Here is a 19,665-nt window from a genome sequence, read left to right on the forward strand (position 1 = left end):
CATTCTTATTTGGTATTTCTATCTATATGACTATGAGTTAATCACTTTACTTATCTGAGCCTGTTTCTTCATTTGTAGAATGAAGCACTTCACTTAATTTCACAGATATATTGTAGAGGGAAGATATGTTAAACATATAGCAGATATGTAGTAGATAGCATTTTTATTCATATGCAGACTGATAGCTGATAGCTGACATAAATTTGCAAAGCACTTTACATCCATTATTTCATTTTATGTTCACAACAACCCCCCTGTTTTATAAAGATGTTTTTATTATCCTCATTTCTGAGATGAGAAAATTCAGGCTGAGAACAGCTAAGTGACCACTATTAGTATTACACAGAAACATGTCATATCAATGAATCCAAGTCTAACAGTTTATCCACTGTGCAAAGTTAAAATGGATGGCCATTGAGATCTCTTTTAATTTGAAATTTGAAATTTTTTAATTTGAAATATTCTGTGAAAATTCAAAGAACTATAAAGTTATACAGTCAAAAATTATTTATCATCATCGTTAATATTAGAATAATATAGAATTGACACTGACACTGTGACTTAACACAGAAGCCTTAGGAGAACTAATATAGCAAATATTTATTTGAAGTGTTTACCCAGAATTCCCCATATTACTGTAGTCTTGTGTTTGACCTTGAATTTCAATGTACTTCTGGGGCAAAAAGATGAGACTCCATTGTAGCCTGGTGATGAGGATGAAGGACAAAAGTCATACTCTGACTTCCTCACTCTGACTGAAGGAGAGGTAATACAGAATAATAACGGGTGCAGGATAGTGGCCAATTGAAGAGAATCTAGACTTCTTAAGTTTACTGGCTAAAGATGGGCCTGGACCTATGTTGCAGATCCAGGAGCAATCAGGAGGAAAAGAAAATGAGAACTGTGCATGATTCTTTTGTGTTCTGTCTACCTAGGGAGAAATCCTCCAAACAAAAAACTTTTAACTTTCTTTTCATTTCTCTTATCCTGAGAAGTAGGGGATCAGAAAGCATTCAAGGGAAAGGGATTCAGTTTCTTGTTTTTATTTCCATCATTCATTTTTATCCAAAATCCTTATATAAATCTTAATAGTAATTAACTCTAATTTTAGATTGGTTGCTTAAATATAATGAGTGAAAAGATCAATAAGAGCCCAATCTTTATAAGCATACAAAGAGGCGTGGCTTGATACAATCCTTTGCATGGATGATAGAGCAAATATAGGTTTTTTGGGGTTTTTTTGTTTTGTTTTTTTACTTTCCTTTGAGTTTACCATATGGAAAGGAAAGACTCCATTTAATCTTGGGGTCATAACTGTGCATACAAAAGAGCCCAAATACTCATCTCCTGTATCTGTCTGTGTCTGCCTCCTCTCTCTCTCACTGTCTCTCTGTCTCTGTCTCTGTCTCTCTGTCTCTCTATTTCTCTGTCTCTGTCTCTCTCTCTCTCCCGCCTTCTATCTTGAAAGACAAATAGAGAGAAACAGAGAAAGACAGAGAGACAGAGAGAAAGTTTATAATATTTCAGGTTCTTTGCTAAACAAAAGTGGCATTAATACAAACAGGCCTCAAAAAGCTTATATTCTTAAGAGGTCCTGAAAAGGTAGTGGTGGTGGAGATAATGGAGCATACAGGAACAGTTGAGAGATTGAAGGGAAATGAGTGAAAGCTTGAGTTTGAAAAAGATAAGGCAAAAGACCATTTATCTATCAGAACCCAGTGTGATTGACATATTAATTAGGTTCATTTGTTTTCAATCATGATCCCATTTGGGCTTTTCTTGGCAAAGATACTAGAATGGCTTGTTATTTCCTTCTCATTTTACAGATGAGGAAATTGAGGCAAATAGGGTAAAATGATTGCTTAAGGTCACATAACTATTAAGTGTCTAGACCAGATTTGAACTCCTTAAGACTCCAAGCAAAGTTCTTTCTCCACTATACCTAATTAATTGCCTATAACATATTAATTAAATGAAATAAAATAAGAATGACAAGAAATATAATTTTAATGTTAAAAACATTAATGAAACATTATTTTCTTTATTTTTCTTCTTGCACTGCAAATTTTCTGGACAAAGATATACCAAAAGATATATAAATATGTATTTGAGAGAGTAAGATAGTGTTCTTTTCCTGTTTTTACAGACTCATTTCCTACTAGCTATTCCCTTGGCTTCTGTGCTATGTCCAACTTTTAAAAACCTCAAGAAACTAATGTGAATTCAGAACAACTTTTATCCATAAAATAACCCATCATAGGAACATACTGAAATAGAGTGGGGTGTGAAATGGAGTAAGGTGGAGAAAGAAGAGAATGTCCCTTCAGTACTATCAAGAGGATTTGAAGAAAAAAGTCAGGATTACAAACAAGTCACATAGAGTCATATAACTATAAATATGTCAAGACAGATTGCTAACTCTTTCAAAGGACTTTAGGTATGAATTTACCAGGAAGTTTGACTAATTTACACTCTGGTTTTGGGACTTCCAAAAAAGTCTAGGTGTCCTGGAGTTCAAAGACCAACATTTCTTTATATCATTTCAAATGAATTGATGCAAGACAGCAAATTATATTTTACTAATGAGGAATACCCATATAAAAAAATAAAAACACTTATTTGGGATGTTTGTATATGGAAGGTATAAGTGAGAGAAATAAGTGGAGAGCAAGATTGTTAAATCAAATCTATTTTTCTTGATTAATGAAAGCCTATTATTACAATCCAGAGATTTTCTAGGCTTTTTACTTCTCTTCCTCCCTTCAAGGGATTTTAAAATCATCTACTTATGAGAATATGTATTATGAAAAGAAAAGGAGGTGAAACTCAAAATAACTCTCTTGTTAGTTGAAATTGTTCACCAAAATTAAATTTATAAATTATCTACATCTTAATATTATCACACACTTCTCTGAATGGTGCAGGATAATCAGGAGCCAACAGTTTTGATTGTTCCTAGTATATATTTGTATTTTCATTTCTGAGTTCTCTTACCTTGAGACTTACAGGAGTTATGTTACTTAACAAATTATATTTGATCTATTCTTTAAATGAACTATTTAGAACTGAAATTGGTGGGTAACATATACTATGAATATATTAGTTTCCTGATAGAAAGAATTAAGCTTAAAGTATACAATGGATGAGCAAGAATTCCAAATTCCATTTCTGATGGTCCTCATTACTATAAATGTCATACTATTTCATTAAATTCATTCATCAAATTCAGAAAGTTCACTGAATTTTTTTGACATTTTGTTTCTGAATTGAAATAGTTAAAATACAAAATAAAGAACTATTCTCTTAGGATTCTCCAGTTCCACCATTGTCAACAAAGTCAACAAGCAATGTAATCAGTGAATCAGATTTTCTGCACTATAGAATTCCCTTGGGGGAAAACTTGGTGATTGAACTACTAAGTAATAGTTTTCCATTTCAGTCAATCAATTAATATAATTGTTTTCTGAATTACAACAACACTTATTCACTTCAGGAATGAAAAAGTTGGAAGTGAAAACTGAGGAAATAGCCTATTTTATTATGGATGATATAGCATGATGCAGCACAAAGAGAGAAAACTAACCTTGGAGTTAGGAAGTCCTTTATCAAAGGACTTTATCAAAGTCAAATATCCTTTATGTTACACACTAGCTTTGTGGCAATGAGCAAATCATTTAACCTCCTAATTCTCCAAAGAATTTTCTATGATAATTATTTGCTTCATCAGCGGGAGTTTCCTACACTAATGAAAGTTCCCTATGCACATACAGAGAGAGAGAGAGAGAGAGAGAGAGAGAGAGAGAGAGAGAGAGAGAGAGAGAAAGAGAGAGAGACATACACATATCCCTGAACAATAACAACAAATATTTTGAAAAATAATTTTAGTATATTAGTTGTGATTGGTTTGTATTCAATTAGAAAAAAATAAGATGAATGAACCCTATAAAACATTCCTAGGGTCATTCCCATTCCCTCTAAAGAAAATGAAAACTATTCACTTTTTATACCTAAGTTAGTTTTAGCCGTCCCTTGCCACTCCTCTTACTGAGCCTCTGACTTATAAAGAATTCCTGTTTCTTTGATGGATGATTCATACACTGAAACACAAAAGATTCATGAGCTTCATCTAGAGGACTGAACTCTAATGCTTCAGAATATTACTTTCTTGAAGAAGAGGATGAATAATTATTCAAAAGCTGACTTCCATTGAACTAGGTCTCATTGATTGATTTATGATCTTCCCCTTTTTGTAAAAGTCAATTAGAAATACATTTTAGCACATTTCAAATTTTTATTGTCAAATAACTAGAGAAAGAAAATCAAATTTAAAAATAATACATAAAAGTTCATTTCCAAGACTTTATAACTGCAAAGGATAATAAGTTCAAATTGCCAAAATTGTAAATGTTCTTTACATGCATTGATTAGAAAATAAAGCTTGTTCATTTCTGTTTTAAAAGAAATTCCCTTCACTTAATTTCCAGTCTCATCCATGAGTCCATTTTGTGATTTTCTTGGCCGAGAAACTAGAGTGCCATTTCTTTCTCTACTTCATTTTTATAGATGAAGAAACTGAGGCAAATAGGTTTGAGTGACTTGCCTAGGGTCACATAGCTAGTAAATGTCTGAGACCAGATTTGAACTCATGAATATGAGTCTCCCTGCTTCCTACATTAATGAAAGTTCTATCCACTATGCCAACTAGTTGTCTCCTTCATTTCACAAAAAAGCAATTTGTAAAAGATATCTGTATTTCTTTCTAGCATGATACAGTTTTTTATTTAGTTTCTCTTCTTCCATATTCTTATTTCATAATTATAGTTATTTAGGTACCGGAAAGCAATAAATTTTGTGGAATAAATAAAGTCATGGATTTCAGATTAAAGAAAAGAAAAAATATGAAAGTATAATTAACTTTAAATGACAAACTTCATAGGATGATAGAGGTAAATAAGACCTTACTTGGAAGTGATTTTATCATCTCTGGATTTATCATCCAATTTCTGAATATTACAGGTGAGGAAACAGAGAGGAGAGAGCTCTCTGAGAGATCTTGCCCAAAGGGACACTTATCCAAAATAACACAACTGGAATCAGAGCCAATATTCAATCAAGATTGCCTAATTCTAATTTTAGTTCTTTACATCACACTGATTTTCAAATATTTGTTATGTCTACTTTAACTTCCTATGATCTTATCAATAACTGCAAAAAAAAAAAAAACCCTTCAATCTCTTCAAATCAATCTCCTTACATTCACTCTCAAGCTTCTAGAAAGTTATTTGTCACCTCTTTTGCCACCCGCTCTATTTTATTGATAAAATTCTCTTTAAAATTACTAATGATCTTATCATTAAATCCAGTGATCTTCTTTCCATCTTTATACTGCTTTATATTCTTTTAACCTTAGAGACTACAAATCACACATTTATTCTTTACTTCCTTTGCTGTCTCTTGGCTTTCATTGCCTTGTATTACCGTAGTTCTATTAAATCTCCAGACTCTTTTCCTTAGCAATTTCATCTTAAATTATCATTTCTGTGTAGGTGGTTCTGAAGAGAACTACATTTGACAATAATGAGATAATATATTAAAACTTGTGAAATACAGCAAAAGCAATAATTAAAGGAAATTTTATATTTCTAAATGCTAATGTCGATAAAAAAGAGGAAAAACAGACTAATGAATTGGATATGCAATTAAGAAACCAGAAAAAGATTAAATTAAAAATCCTCAATTAAACAATATGTTGGAAATACTAAAAATCAAAGATGAGATTAATAAAACTGAGAATTAATAAATAAAACTTGGTGTTGGTTTTATAAAAAAAAAAAAGATAAATTTTTGTTTTAAAAAATGAGAAGAAAACCAAATCAACAGTATTATAAATGAAAAGGCTGGATGGATCACTAATGAAGAAGAAATAAAAACAATTATAAAGAGGCATTTTGCCCAATTGTATGCCAATAAATTTAAAATTTAAGTGAAATGAAAAATTATTTATAAAAATATAAATTACCTAGATTAGCAAAGAAGAAATAAAATAAATCTATTTTAGAAAAAAAATGAATGGAGCCATAAATGAGTTTCCCAAGTAAAAAGCAACAAGACCAGAGGGATTTACAATATTTTTCAATATTATATTGAAAATCCCAGCAATAGCAATAAGAAAAGAAAAAGAAATAGAATCACAATAGGGAATGAGGTTATAAAAATGTCTCTTTTTCAGACAATATAATTATATACACTAATTCCTCATTGGTGGAATTAACTGATCCAACCATTTTGGAGAGCAATCTGGAATTATGCCCAAAGAATTATTAAACTTTACTTTTTGACTCAGCAATATTACTACTTATACTTTCCAAAGATGATTAGGAAAAAAGGAAAAGAGCCTATATATTCTAAAATATTTACAAAAGATCTCTTTGTGGTGGCAAAGAACTGGAAATTGTAGGGATGCTCATCAATCAGGGAGTGACTAAATAAGTTGTATATGATTGTGATGGAATATTAGTGTGAAATGATGAGCTTGATGACTTTAGAAAAACATGGAAAATCACATGAAAAAGAGGGAAATGAACAGAACCAAGAGAACATTGTATACAGTGACATAAATATTGTTTTAAGAAGAACTTCTGGTGCAGTGGATAAAGCACCAGCCCTGGAGCCAGGAGTTTCTGAGTTAAAATCCAGCCACAAGCACTTAACACTTCCTAGCTGTGTGGCCCTGGGCAAGTCACTCAACCTCAATTGCTTCACAAAAAAGAGAGAGAGAGAGAGAGAGAGAGAGAGGGAGAGAGAGGACTTAGAGCAAATACCCAAATTAACTATAAAGGATACATTATCTACATCCAGAGAAAGAGCAGAAAAAATAGAATTGTGTGTAGAATGATTTTACATACATACACACACACACACACTATATATATATATATATATATATATATATATATATATATATATATATATAGATAGATATAGATATATATAGATATATATACATATATATATGCATATATATATTTAAAAGAAGAAGAAAAAAAGGAAATTTATATGATAATTTTGTTGTATATTTGTTGCATATTGTATATAGCAAGTTGTGTATAGTAGATTTTCAGTTTCATGTGCAATCATCTTTTTTATTGTACTATATTATGAAAATGCTTGTTTTAATCCACAATTTAAAAAAAAAACTATGCAATAGAATTAAAACCAGACTGGAATAATGAATGGACATCAAAGGAACACTATATGAAAAAAAATGGGTTTCATCATGAAGAATTAAAGAATATATGTCAAAATCCTATGAACTCAATGCTAAATGTTTAAAAAAAAGATTACCCAAAAATGAAGTGTAAATTGTACATTAAAGTATTTTTAAGATGCAAAAATGTAAAGTTAATCATATATAATTAGAACCAGGACTTATGTTTTTATTGGTAAAGGGTAACTGCTAAATGAGTAAAGTCCCTCTACCAAGACAAATTAACCTATTCTTTGTAATTTGTAATCCTAATGAGATTCTTAAAGAATGAGATTAAGAAATTTCCCCAAGATCACAGGGCCAGTACATTTTAAAATAAGTGTCTTCTGAATCTAAGACTATTGTTGTGCTGTAAGTGAATACATCAAGTTATTTTAGTTTATTGTGGATATTTGAATTCCACTGTACCTTTCCATTATATTATTTTCTATCAACTTAAATCTCATTCGGCCCTCATTCATCTCTGTTCCTTTTTTTTCATACCATTCCCCATCCCATGATCTCCAACTTTTAAAATATATTACCCCTTCATAATCTCCATGTACCTTCCTTCATAGTTGATATGGTGTTGTCTTTTATTCTTTAAAAGAACCAAAATAACATCACTATGTTGGGGTCAAGGAATAGTCAGTCACCATGACTGACTAAACCAATACAAGTTTGGATGGCTCTACCACAGGTTAAGTACAAAGAGTCTATATGAACATTTGAAGCATATATGGCTCTAAATCTTGAGGATGTCCTTGTATCACTTCTTCTGAACTCCATGTGAGTATTTTCCTTGTCTTTTGAGTTCTCTATAAAATAGTCTTTTAGGCAAAAGTACATTTGGTATTTGAACAATGTGGCCAGCCATTAGTGTTAGAATTTAAATGCTTAGCAGTTCAGCTCACGAAAGGACCTCAGTGTTCACTACCTTGTCTTGACAAGTGATCTGCAGAGTCTTTCTCAGACAATTTAAATGGAAGCAATTTAATTTCCTGACATGGCACTGGTAGACTGTCAGGTTTCACAGATACACAATAATGAGTTCAGAACAATAGCTCTGTAAACCTTTAGTTTGTAAATTAGTCTTATAACTCTTCTTTCCTACACTTTCCTTTGTAGCCTCCCAAACACAATTAGCTTTGGCAATGTGTGAATCAACCTTATTATTTACATGTATATCCCTAGAAAGTATACTTTCAAGGCAAATGAATTTAACCACAGCATTTATAATTTCTCTATTTGTCATAATCAATGGTTCTACATATAGGTGGTATGGTGCTGGCTGTTGGATAACTTTTGTTTTCTTGTATTAATTGTCAGCCTAAAATCACCTACTTTTAAAGCTCATCTTACACACCACTTCCTTCATACTGCTCTGTGCCTTCTTCCTCTTATTTATAGCAGCACTTCTTCTAACAGAGTTTCAAGACTGAACTTGGGGGACATATTTTCTTATCCCTTTGTGTGAGAGTAATATCATAAATTAATAATTTATGTTAGGGCAGTTTTCCTCAAAAAGTGTCAAAATTATTTTTAAGACTTAATTGATTTGGGGGAAGCAGAAAGGAACAAATTTGGAACACAAAATCTTACAGAAATGAATGTTGGAATGCTGGAATGTTGGAATGTTGGAAACTATCTTTACATATATTTGGAAAAATGAAATATTGTTGAAAAAAGACAATTGATTTGAGAATAATGAGTCAGATTTTTGATATGACATAAATACAAAAAGTAAAGGACAATTAGAACTCTCTATGTTCTTTCAGACTTGCCAAATAGGACACTCTGAGTAACATGGAGATTAATTAGATAAGCTGTGCTCAAATAAATCAGAGCTGCATCCTTACTGACCATCTTTTTCCTTCCTTGAATATTCTTCCCCTCTATATAGCTAGGTGTAGTGTGTAGAACACTGAAACTGGAGTCAGGAAGATTTGGGTTATGTGACCACTGAACTCTGTTAGCCTCAGTTTCCTCATCTGTAAAATGAAGTGAAGAAGGAAATGGCAAGCCACTCCACTATCTTTGTCAAGAAAATAACCTGAAATAACTGAACAACCAAAATCTTTTTTTTTGGTTCATTTTCATATCTTCTATGACTATCTCATTTTCCCTTCAAATTTCAAACCTGTGTTACTAGGCTTCCTAGGGCAGTTCTAAACTACCACATTTGGCATAAATGTTGCAGGATTGCTTTAGAATGATCTTGTTGAAGTGACGAGAGAATATCTAGAAGAAAGTGATACTAAAATGTGGCTCAATGCTTGTGATAGAACGTGTGGTGTTTGTGGTGATAGGAGACAAATACCAAAAGGCATCCCCTATTGCCCAAGGGAATCAGAGAAGGATTACAAACATTCAATAATTGGATTTTTTTTTTAATCATGCTCTGCATAAGATAAAGTCATTGATTGAATTTGTACAATTCTTAGTTTTGGAAATATTTATTTCTGAGCCCATCAGCAATAGTCTTATCTGCTCTCCCCCTCTATCAACCCTATCTGTTGCCTGATTATAACTTTAGATATAAAGAATAATCATTTATGATGCTATGTAGAACAAGAACATATATCTCCTGTAGAAATTTCCTTCCCTTCACTTCAATCTATATACATTTCTTATGTTTTCATCAACTTCTGTATTATGAAACAATTAAAGAATTTTTGTGTATTTATAATTGTCATATTCCCCCTGTTATACTGAGCTCCATATAGACAGAGACAGTATCTTAATCATCATCTACTTCCTCTCTAATACCTAGCAGAAGGGTCTTACACATAGTAAATGTTTATCAAATGATGAATGGGCAAATGAATAAGTTAATGTCCAATACCAGAACTGAAATAAAACTATGTCTATCTGACATAGTAAATTAACCTTTGGTCAAATGAGAAAGCTCTTTGAAAAATTAAATAATATTTAATATCATTATTGTTATTGTTCTATTATTGTTATTTTGTTCTTTACATCTTGTCTAATGGTATTTAAATAAAAATAGTACTAGAACAAGTACACTAAATTGCTTTTTATAGTTGAATAAAAACATGAAGTTGTTACCTTATCTTTTGTAAGATCATTGAAAGGATCTTTGATAGTAATAAGAAGAGTGATAGGGATAATTTATTACTGATTCTATTCCCACATGATTTTAATATCTTCTGCTAGCTCTCTATATTTTGAAATATTTTAATTTCCTGTAACTTGAAGGTTATGAACATTTGCTATGTTAACATTTATTTAAAATATTGTTCTTAAGTTTTTATAGATCAAATATTCTATCTTGATGATTATGGGAAACAGTTTGGTTTGTGATAATATTCTGGTACCTTTATCTAAAACTATATAGTACAGTTCAAAGATCAAATTTTCAGATATTTTGGCTTAATTTTATGTAATAATATGAAGATTTTCATCTGTTACTCCATGAAAGAAGATAAGTTTCAAAAATAATAAGTCATATCTTGCTAGATGGTTGATAGGTGCTAAATTTTATTAGTGTACACTGATATGTTTCTACAGTTCTTCCAAACTCTGTATTCATCATTAAATTGAGACATCTTTAAGATTTACTTCTGCAAATTTTAGAAAATTGCTGATCCTAAATTGCTATTATAAATTTCTCCGTTATCATAAACAAATCCACATGGATTCGGCCATGTGTATGTTGTGATAGATAAGTACTACATACATTCTTTCTGTTTAAGGAAAAAACATGGAATCATCTGAGAAGATAGACAATTTCATGATCTTGATGCATAAATTGGAATTAGATAATGAGCTGAAACAAAGAAAAGTTGTGCTCTATGAACACCTGCTCATCTCAAACAGATAATTTTTGAAAAATAATTAAATCCAGCATCACTTCTATATAAAACAAGATGATTTTTGATTATGGCAAAGAAGTGCCTCAGTTCCAAAAAGTTGAAGCTGTGAGAAATTTTAGATAAGAAATATTAACAAATCAAGATTAAGATAAGTAATGCTTGATTAAAAGGCAGAAGCAGTACAAAGCTAATCAGTATATCTGAAACAGAAATTATTTTGCTTTGTCTTTACCTGAAAAATAGGAACAAGTCATGTTAACTTTATTCTAGAATGTAAATTTCCTTATATCTATTAGTTTAATGAGTGGTTTGATATTATTTGGAAAACAAAATAAAGTGCTATCTGTAAGTTTTGGGCCACATAAGTGTTATGTGGTTTGGTAATAGTTATGAATCCTTTTCTTCCTTTTAATGAGGAAGTCAATCTTTTCATACATACCTTAGGATGATGGGTCCTCTATTTCACAAATATTGTAAGGGTTTTTTGTTTCAATATTTTCCAAATTTGTTTATGTTCCATTTCATAGTACAGAACATACACATTAATAGAAATACTGTATTGATATAAATTATTTTGAACATGCTCTTCACATTGAGCACTGATTTTAGGATGCTAGTAAATCTTTTAACCTACACAGCCATATTGATGCCCTGATTGCTTAATACTCAATATGTCTTACCTGGTGATAACTAAAGCATTTATAAGTCTTGCCTTCATCTATTCCATCAATTTGGCTTATGAATTAAAGCATCCATTCTTTAGTAACTATCTTTCTTTATCATAAATTAAGAATTTTATGCTTGTCCAATCTGGATAATATGACCAAAAGATATTTGTTACTTTCCAAAAACAATTCAGTCATTCAGTGTACAAAAAAATAATAATTACTAGATTAATTACAGTCAAATCAATATTAGGTTGCCAACATAAAATTTGTGTTTATTAAGGATAAAGAACATTAACATTTAGAATAGTTGCTCAATGTTCCAATCCCACATTTTCACTGTGAGTACACAAACTTCAGGCTTGTAAAGGGTCCCACCTAAAGACAGCCTATACTGTAATGACTCCATTCAAACATTCCCACATTAACTCCTTCCCCTCGATCTTAAAAAAAGAGATAGAGATGCATTTACCCAACAAATGGAGTTGCCATCACCCAGTAATTAATAGGGAACACAGTATACTGAAATGCCTGTCATAGTAGCCTTCTTTCCTCTCACCCTGAAATATGGAATAAATTTTGATTCTGTGCAGCTTGTGAGAACTGAAAGGAGGGAAGGAAAGTGGATGCTAGCAAGAATGACTTCATTGGACCTGACCTGTAATTGTCAAATTTAACAATTTCAGTGACAAACAATAAATTTTGCAGATTGTTAGTTGAAAAAACTTTAAAAATAAGAAAAATAAATTTTAAAGATGTAAGATTATCCAATGGTCAGGAAAAATTACAGAAATAAATGAAAGAATATATAGTGAAAAATAAGAGGTAAAATTACAGCAAAAAATGCAAATCTAAGTTTAAGCATCAAGTAGAAAGATAGACATTGAACAAAATGGAAGCATTTTGTCCATTCCTGCAAGCAAAAAGAATTAATGTGAGGAGAATATCCAACCTTTAAAAAGGTAGTGCAATAGTGTTCTGAACTTAGAGTCAGGAAGATTTGACTTCTAATCCAGCTTCATGCACTTACTATTTGTGTGCCCCTAGACAAGTTAGTTAATCTCTGTTTGAGTTTCTCACCTGTAAAATGGGGACAATAATAGTACCTACCTCTTGAGGCTACTGAGAAAATCAACACACCTATAAATGTTATTCAAATATTTATAAAGGCTTATCACAGTGCCTGGAACTGTAGTTGGTATATTAGCTATTAAAATGAATTACAATTATCAAGGAAATAATAAGTAATGAAATAAATTTTTTCATGTTTCAAGATAAATGTATTTAAGAAGAGAAAAAAATTGATTTATTGGGTTAAAAAAAGAGAGATCTTTACATAAAGAAAAAGTACAAAGCAATAAAAATGTAAGCAGAATTTAAAGAAATAAGAGAAATGAAGGTAGAAATATTGAAATAAAGTAGCATGGACACACTGGTCTGTATTCCCTCTAGGTAAATCAAAAATATTATTGAACAGAATTATACATTTGAAAACTGAATACATAAAGAGGAAGCTAGGAAAAGAGGGCAGTAGATATGAAATATTGAGTCTAGGACTATGTCTAGATTCAGTTATATGGATATATAGGATAGTTTTCGATGTCCTGGTAATTTTAGGCAGAATTTTTGCTTTGAAAGATCAATTTTTCTTGAGAGTGTTTTTCCTCTGTGGCCTAAGCTATGCCTGATTAGAAAGGATATGTGATTTCCTAGGGGTAATTATCACCCAAGATGGTGAAGAGGACATAGACCTAGAAATGAGACAGGACTGCCTTTGGGAAAGAGACTGATATGGTAAAGGCAGGAGGTTATCACTGAGATACAAAATGTGGGAGTCATCTCTGCTTCCTGTCTTCTACCATGAAATATTGTTCCTATGATACATTGCTTTTCTCATTTAAGAATGAGGTACAACAAAATAAAGAAAGGACAAAGATCCTGACTCACAATAGTTCTCTCCTCCTCAATTCTTGCCTTTATACTAGAGGATTTCAACATATATACTCTCAAATATTCCAACCTCGCAGTTCCTCAACTTAGTTATTTCCCATGACCTACCCCTCCTAGCCGCACAAAAAAAAAAGTCATATCCTTGATCTTGCTGTCACACATAAATGCACCCTTTTTATGTTCTTGAACTTTGAAAGTCTCTTATCTGCTCACATCTATTGTGACCCTCAGCCTTTCAATCTCAAATACTATTCTTTGTTCACAAAGTGACTTCCAATCCCTTGACTCTTTAGTTCTTTCATAGGTTATCAAGGGTGATGTGTGTGATGATCACACTTGCACTAGCTCCTTCTTTCCTGATCCTAAATACTTGGTGATAAAACAAACTTTAAACATTCAGAATAATGGAGGATCAGATAGAGATTCTAAACAATCAATTTCAGAAATGGAAATTGAACCAGCAATAAAGGAAATTCCAAACCAAAAAAAAAGAAAAAAGAAAAAAAATCCTTCAGTCTCATGGGGATTTATGGAACAATTTGATAAAGCTATTTTTTAAATCGTAATTGTACCACAAAAATTATTTTCAAAAATTGAAAAAGAAACAAACTCCTTTTATGAAATAAAATACCCTTACCATTAACTTAAAATAACTTATCATTATCTTCTCTTTTCCCCTTCCTGACTCTTGGTAAACCAATTCAATTCTATACTGTCTATCCACTTCTCCTGAGTCCTTGTCTCCCTTATCATAAGCCCTGATTGTGCCTCACTACTCATCAGCAATTCTCTCTTTCCTTTTTCTAATCTCATATCACTCATATGTCTTCTGCCACTATCTTCTCCTTTACTCTTGTGAGCCTTATTGTTGTTGTTCAATCAGGTCAGACTATTTGTGACCCCATTTGAAGTTTTCTTGGCAAAGATATTGGAGTGGTTTGCCATTTTCTTCTCAGCTCATTTTATAGATGGAGAAACTGAGGCAAACAGGAATAAATGAATTGCCTAGCATTACACAATAAGTGTCTCAGATCAAATCTGAACTCATGAAGATGAATGTTCTAGTACAGGAAAGCAAATAACATAATTACTAATATTAAAAATGAAAGCAGTTAAATCACAATTATTCAATAGATAAATAGCCTTTAGCAAAATACAACTTTTAGTTATGCTTAAACTCTACAAAGACAACATAAAAGCAATTTTAATACAGTAAAAAGCATATGTCAAAAATAAGAGCTAAAATTAAAATTTTTAATGTTTCATTAAAAAAAACCACTAGAAACTTTCCCTGTAAATATACAAGTAAAGCAAGGATATTCATCTTCTCTACAATTAGATTTATTTTTAGAAATGCTAGCAATAGCAATAGGTAAGAGAAAAGAGTTAGGACATAGAGACAGGCAACACAGATTTTTAAAAATTTCTACATTGTGGTTTGTTTAAAAAATTCTAAAGAAACAGAAAAAAAGACTAAGAGAAGCAATGAAATATTTCAATAAAGTAGCAGGATACAAAATAAAGCCATAAACATGGTCAGCATTTCTATATAGCGATAACATAATCCAAAATGATATAATAGAAAGCAAAACCCCATTCAAAATAAGTATGAAATCCATATCTTTGAATCAATCTTTCAAACTATATAAATATAGAAAGGGAAAATTTTCCTTAAGGAAATAAAGAACCACTTAACAGATATTCAGTGAAGAGCCCTAGACCATTCCAAATAGTTGCAAATAAAAATTATGTTACTGCTTAAATTAAATAACCAAGAAGATTTTTTAAAATTTATTTGAAGGAACAAGAAGCAATATAAAAAAATGTTGAAATGAAAGTAATATAGAATTTCTAAGACCTCAATTTATACTATTTAACAGTAATCATCACATCTATTTGCTAGTTTTAAAAATAGAAAAGTGATTTAGTGAACTATAATAAATAAAGAAGAAATAGAGGAAGAAAAAAACTAAGTTACTGATAAAGTAAGTCTGAGAACATAAATTACTTAATATGGAAGACTAATAAAAAATCATTAGGAAATTGGAAAGGAGTTTGGCAGAAGTTTGGTTTATGCAACATTTATATTTTATATCTCTATAAGCATGCAATTTGAATAAAAAGTCATATCATTAACAAATTGATCAAGATATTTTTTTGTCTATGGATTGAGGGAGACAAAGAGGAAGGAGACAAATATAAAAATGATAGGCTATACAAAAATTTATACATTGTGACAATTGATATTTGTACATCAGAAATGCAAACATGGTTTAACATAAGGAAACTATTAACATAATTTATACAATAACAAAAGTAACCAAAAATAAATGATTATATCAATAGATGAAGAAAAAACTTGACAAAATACAATGATCATTCCTATTAAGAAAAAAAGCATAAGTGTAAATTGATTTTTTACTTAAAATAAGAAGCACCTACCTAAAACTATCAGCAAGCATTATTTGTAATGCAGGTAAGCTAACATTCTCTATAAGACTAGATGCTTTTACATCAAATCAAAGATTCCTGTTATTACTGAGATTATTCAATATTTTATTAGAAGTGCTAGCAATAGCAATAAGAGAAGAAAAAGAAATTAAATAATTCAGAATGGAAAATAAGGTTTTTAAAAAAGCTTATTTTGCAGACATTATGATGATACACTTGGAAAATCCTAGAAATTAAACTAAAAAACTAGTTGAAACAATAATTTTAGCAGAATTGCAGGATATAAAATAACCCACATAAATATGAAAAACCCATATAATTCATCAGCATTTCTATATATCACCAGTAAAATTCTGAAAGAAAAGATAATAAGAGATACCCCCATTAAAATAACCATAGATGGCATAAAATGCCTGGGAGTATCCCTACCTGCTAAGACAAACCAGGAACCACTTGAACGTAATTAAAAAACACTTTTTTATACAACTAAAGTCAGATTTAAACATTTGAATGAATATTAATTGTGCATTAGTGGCAGAGGCAATATAATAAAAATGATCATTATAACTAAATTGTTCTACTTACTCAATGCCATCCCAAATAAATGACCAAAAAATTTATGGTATTGACTTAGAAAAATAATATCAAAATTCATTAGAAGAACAAAAGATCAAGAACATCAAAGAAATAAATGAAAAATGTAAAGAAAGGATTTCTAGCAGTATTAGAGCTTAAATTGTATCATAAGGCAGTAATTATCAAAACTAACTGGTACTGGCTAAGAAACAGAAATCTGAAACAGTGGAGGATATACAATACACAGTACTACTGGTATTTGGAAAATGTAAAATTTTAAATTTAGGGGAAAAAATTTCACTATTAGGTAAAAATTATTGGAAAAACTGGAAAGGAATTAGGCAAAAATTAAGTATAGACCTATATCTTATACATTTACCAAGATAAGGTCAAAATGGATACATGATCAAGATATAAAGGGAAATAGCATGAGTAAATTATAAAAACATGAAACTTACCTATCTGACATGAATAGAAAAATTGAGGAAAAAACAAGAATTAGAGAGCATTGTGAGATATAAAATAGATACATTTGATTACATTAAATTAAAAGGCTTTTGTACAAATAAAACCAATATAGTCAAGATTAGAAGAAAAATAGAAAATTTAGGAAAATATTTTATAGATAGTTTCTCAGATAAAAATCACATATCTTAAATACATAGAGAACTGTCAAATTTATGAGAATATGAGATATTTTCCAATTGATTATTGTTCAAAGAATATAAACAGAAACTTTTTGGATGAAGAAATCAAAGTTATGTATGCAGTTCCAATAGAGCATTAATGAACTGAACCAGCTACACTCAGTGAAAGAACTCTGGGAGATGACTATGAACCACTACAAAGAATTCTCAATCCCTCTATTTTTGTCTGCCTGCATTTTGGATTTCCTTCACAGGCTAATTGTACACTATTTCAAAGTCTGATTCTTTTTGTACAGCAAAAAAACTGTCTGGACATGTATATAGTATTTAATTTATACTTTATCATATATAACATATATCGCTCAACCTGCCATCTGGGGGGGAGGGGAAAAATTAGAACAAAAGGTTTGGCAATTGTCAATGTTGTAAAATTATCCATGCATATATCTGGTAAATAAAAACTATTAAATAAAAAAAAAAAGAAATGGAAAAAAAACTGTATAGCATAGACTGAGTATCTTTACTTCCTTGAAGACCTTTGGTGCATTTTACTTGCTTCGGATATGATCACAGCAAGCATGGATTTTGTGTTTCATCTCCCATGAGAGGCAATGTGGGACAGTATGATGAGCATGGGCCTTGGAATCATGAGATAAATGAGCTCTAATTTGCCATTTGTTAACTATGTATCCATGAGCAATATACTTATATTCTTTTCTCATTCTTAAAATGGAGACAATAATTACTTATAAACAGGTTTGGGGAAGGATCAAATATAATATATGAAAATCAGCACAAGTACCACCTATTGTATGAGGCCTTTCCTGATTTTCTATAGTTATTAAACTTTTCCAATTATTGTATATATTACATATATTCTTACATAAGGGGAGAGTGGTCCTTACACTGATCAAGAACTTGATGTAAATAGAAGTGACTACATCACCTGATGTGATGACTTATGCCAGAGAAGGTCAAGTATAACAAGCATATATAGAAAAGGAAACTTGGATTTAATTTAATCAACTTCTCATATATATCTTTCAATCTTTTTTTTAATGCACTTACAGGTTTAAGTAAAATCATGGTTTTATTATGTTTGTTAATTTTATTAGTAGTTTAATATGTTTATTAAATATTTTTTAAAGAATTAAAACAAAATCTTGCAGCCAGGGGGATAAACCTGGTCTCTCCTTCTCCAAACTTCTGAGATAGGGTAATGGGACAAAAAAAAAATGGTCATATAGGTATTTTCTTAGGCACCAATACAGGGAAGAAGGGAGATCAATTGTAACATGCACTCCTGGCAGTTATTATTACCAGTCTGTCCTAGGCTCAACAGAGTACCTTTGACCACTGACCTTTGCAGTGTCAACTCTACCTGCCTCGCCTCCTCTGAGGCCTTCAAAGGTCTCTGGCCATGATTTCTTGAATCTATAGTTTAATAACCGGTAGCACACTCAAGGACAGCCACATGTAATCTTAAAAGCCTTTATTATAACTACTCACATAATGCCCTGACTTAATGTCCTGACTGGTTAACTCCCTAGTGAACACCTGGTCTGAATACACACGTGTTCACTACCAAACTCCTTACCTGTCTTGGCTAAACATCAGCTTGGCTTGGCTACTCCAGGCTAGGGAGCCAGGTTAAAGAGAGCAACTTGCTGTCTGCATTGGGCTTATAAAGGGCCTGTGAGGTCACACAGATAGCCAACCAGCTAGAGAGCCATCACCCATTACAAAGCTTTCTCAATATGGCCAGGATGCCACCCACAGGGCAATCCTATATCCACAGAGATTATTTCTGGGCCACTCAATCTCCTTTTGCGCTGGGGCCGCCCATTTAAAGGACCCTTACAATCAATGAGCTACAGACTGAAAATCACTTTCATCAATCATCACAGTTAAAGGTTACTGCAGATTCTCTGTTCTTTTGGTCTGCTTAGCACCCCATTTTCATTTTGGCCTATTTCCACTGATTCTGACTTTTGTTGTCAGGAAATCCAAATTTTCCATCCCAAATTCTCAATCAGGCTTGATAGTAGAATGGAACATTATGGACTCCTCTGTTTCTCTGTATAGCTTCTTCATCTAGTTTCTCCAAGAACCAAATTCCTTGAAGGTCTAAAGTCCAACAAAATTTAGTATCTCTGATAATCCTACTTTGCCAGTGCATAAACAATTCTGACCCAACCAAGTTTCCACAACAATGTCTCTATAAGAAAAATGATCTCAACTTGAACTATGAATTAGCCATATTAATAAACAGAGATTTTCCCTGAATAGCTACA

At 31.4% G+C, this 19,665-nt stretch overlaps 1 protein-coding gene across 5 annotated transcripts in view; it reads right to left on the reverse strand.

Moving 5' to 3' along the window:
* The window catches only part of ERG (ETS transcription factor ERG), a 130,575-nt gene that overhangs the window by 80,943 nt on the left and 29,967 nt on the right, over positions 1–19,665 (reverse strand). Inside the window, exon 1 of one of the 5 annotated variants that reach the window (XM_074300651.1) lies at positions 18,969–19,045. The exons of 3 other annotated variants lie outside the window; for them this stretch is intronic. The gene's annotated coding sequence lies outside the window, so the exon portion shown is untranslated. Of the gene's footprint in view, positions 1–18,968; positions 19,046–19,665 lie in introns of those variants that run through there. One more of the 5 variants, XM_074300656.1, reaches the window with a different exon arrangement.

Source organism: Sminthopsis crassicaudata, chromosome 3 (assembly GCF_048593235.1).
Source record: "Sminthopsis crassicaudata isolate SCR6 chromosome 3, ASM4859323v1, whole genome shotgun sequence".
NCBI lineage: Eukaryota > Metazoa > Chordata > Mammalia > Dasyuromorphia > Dasyuridae > Sminthopsis > Sminthopsis crassicaudata.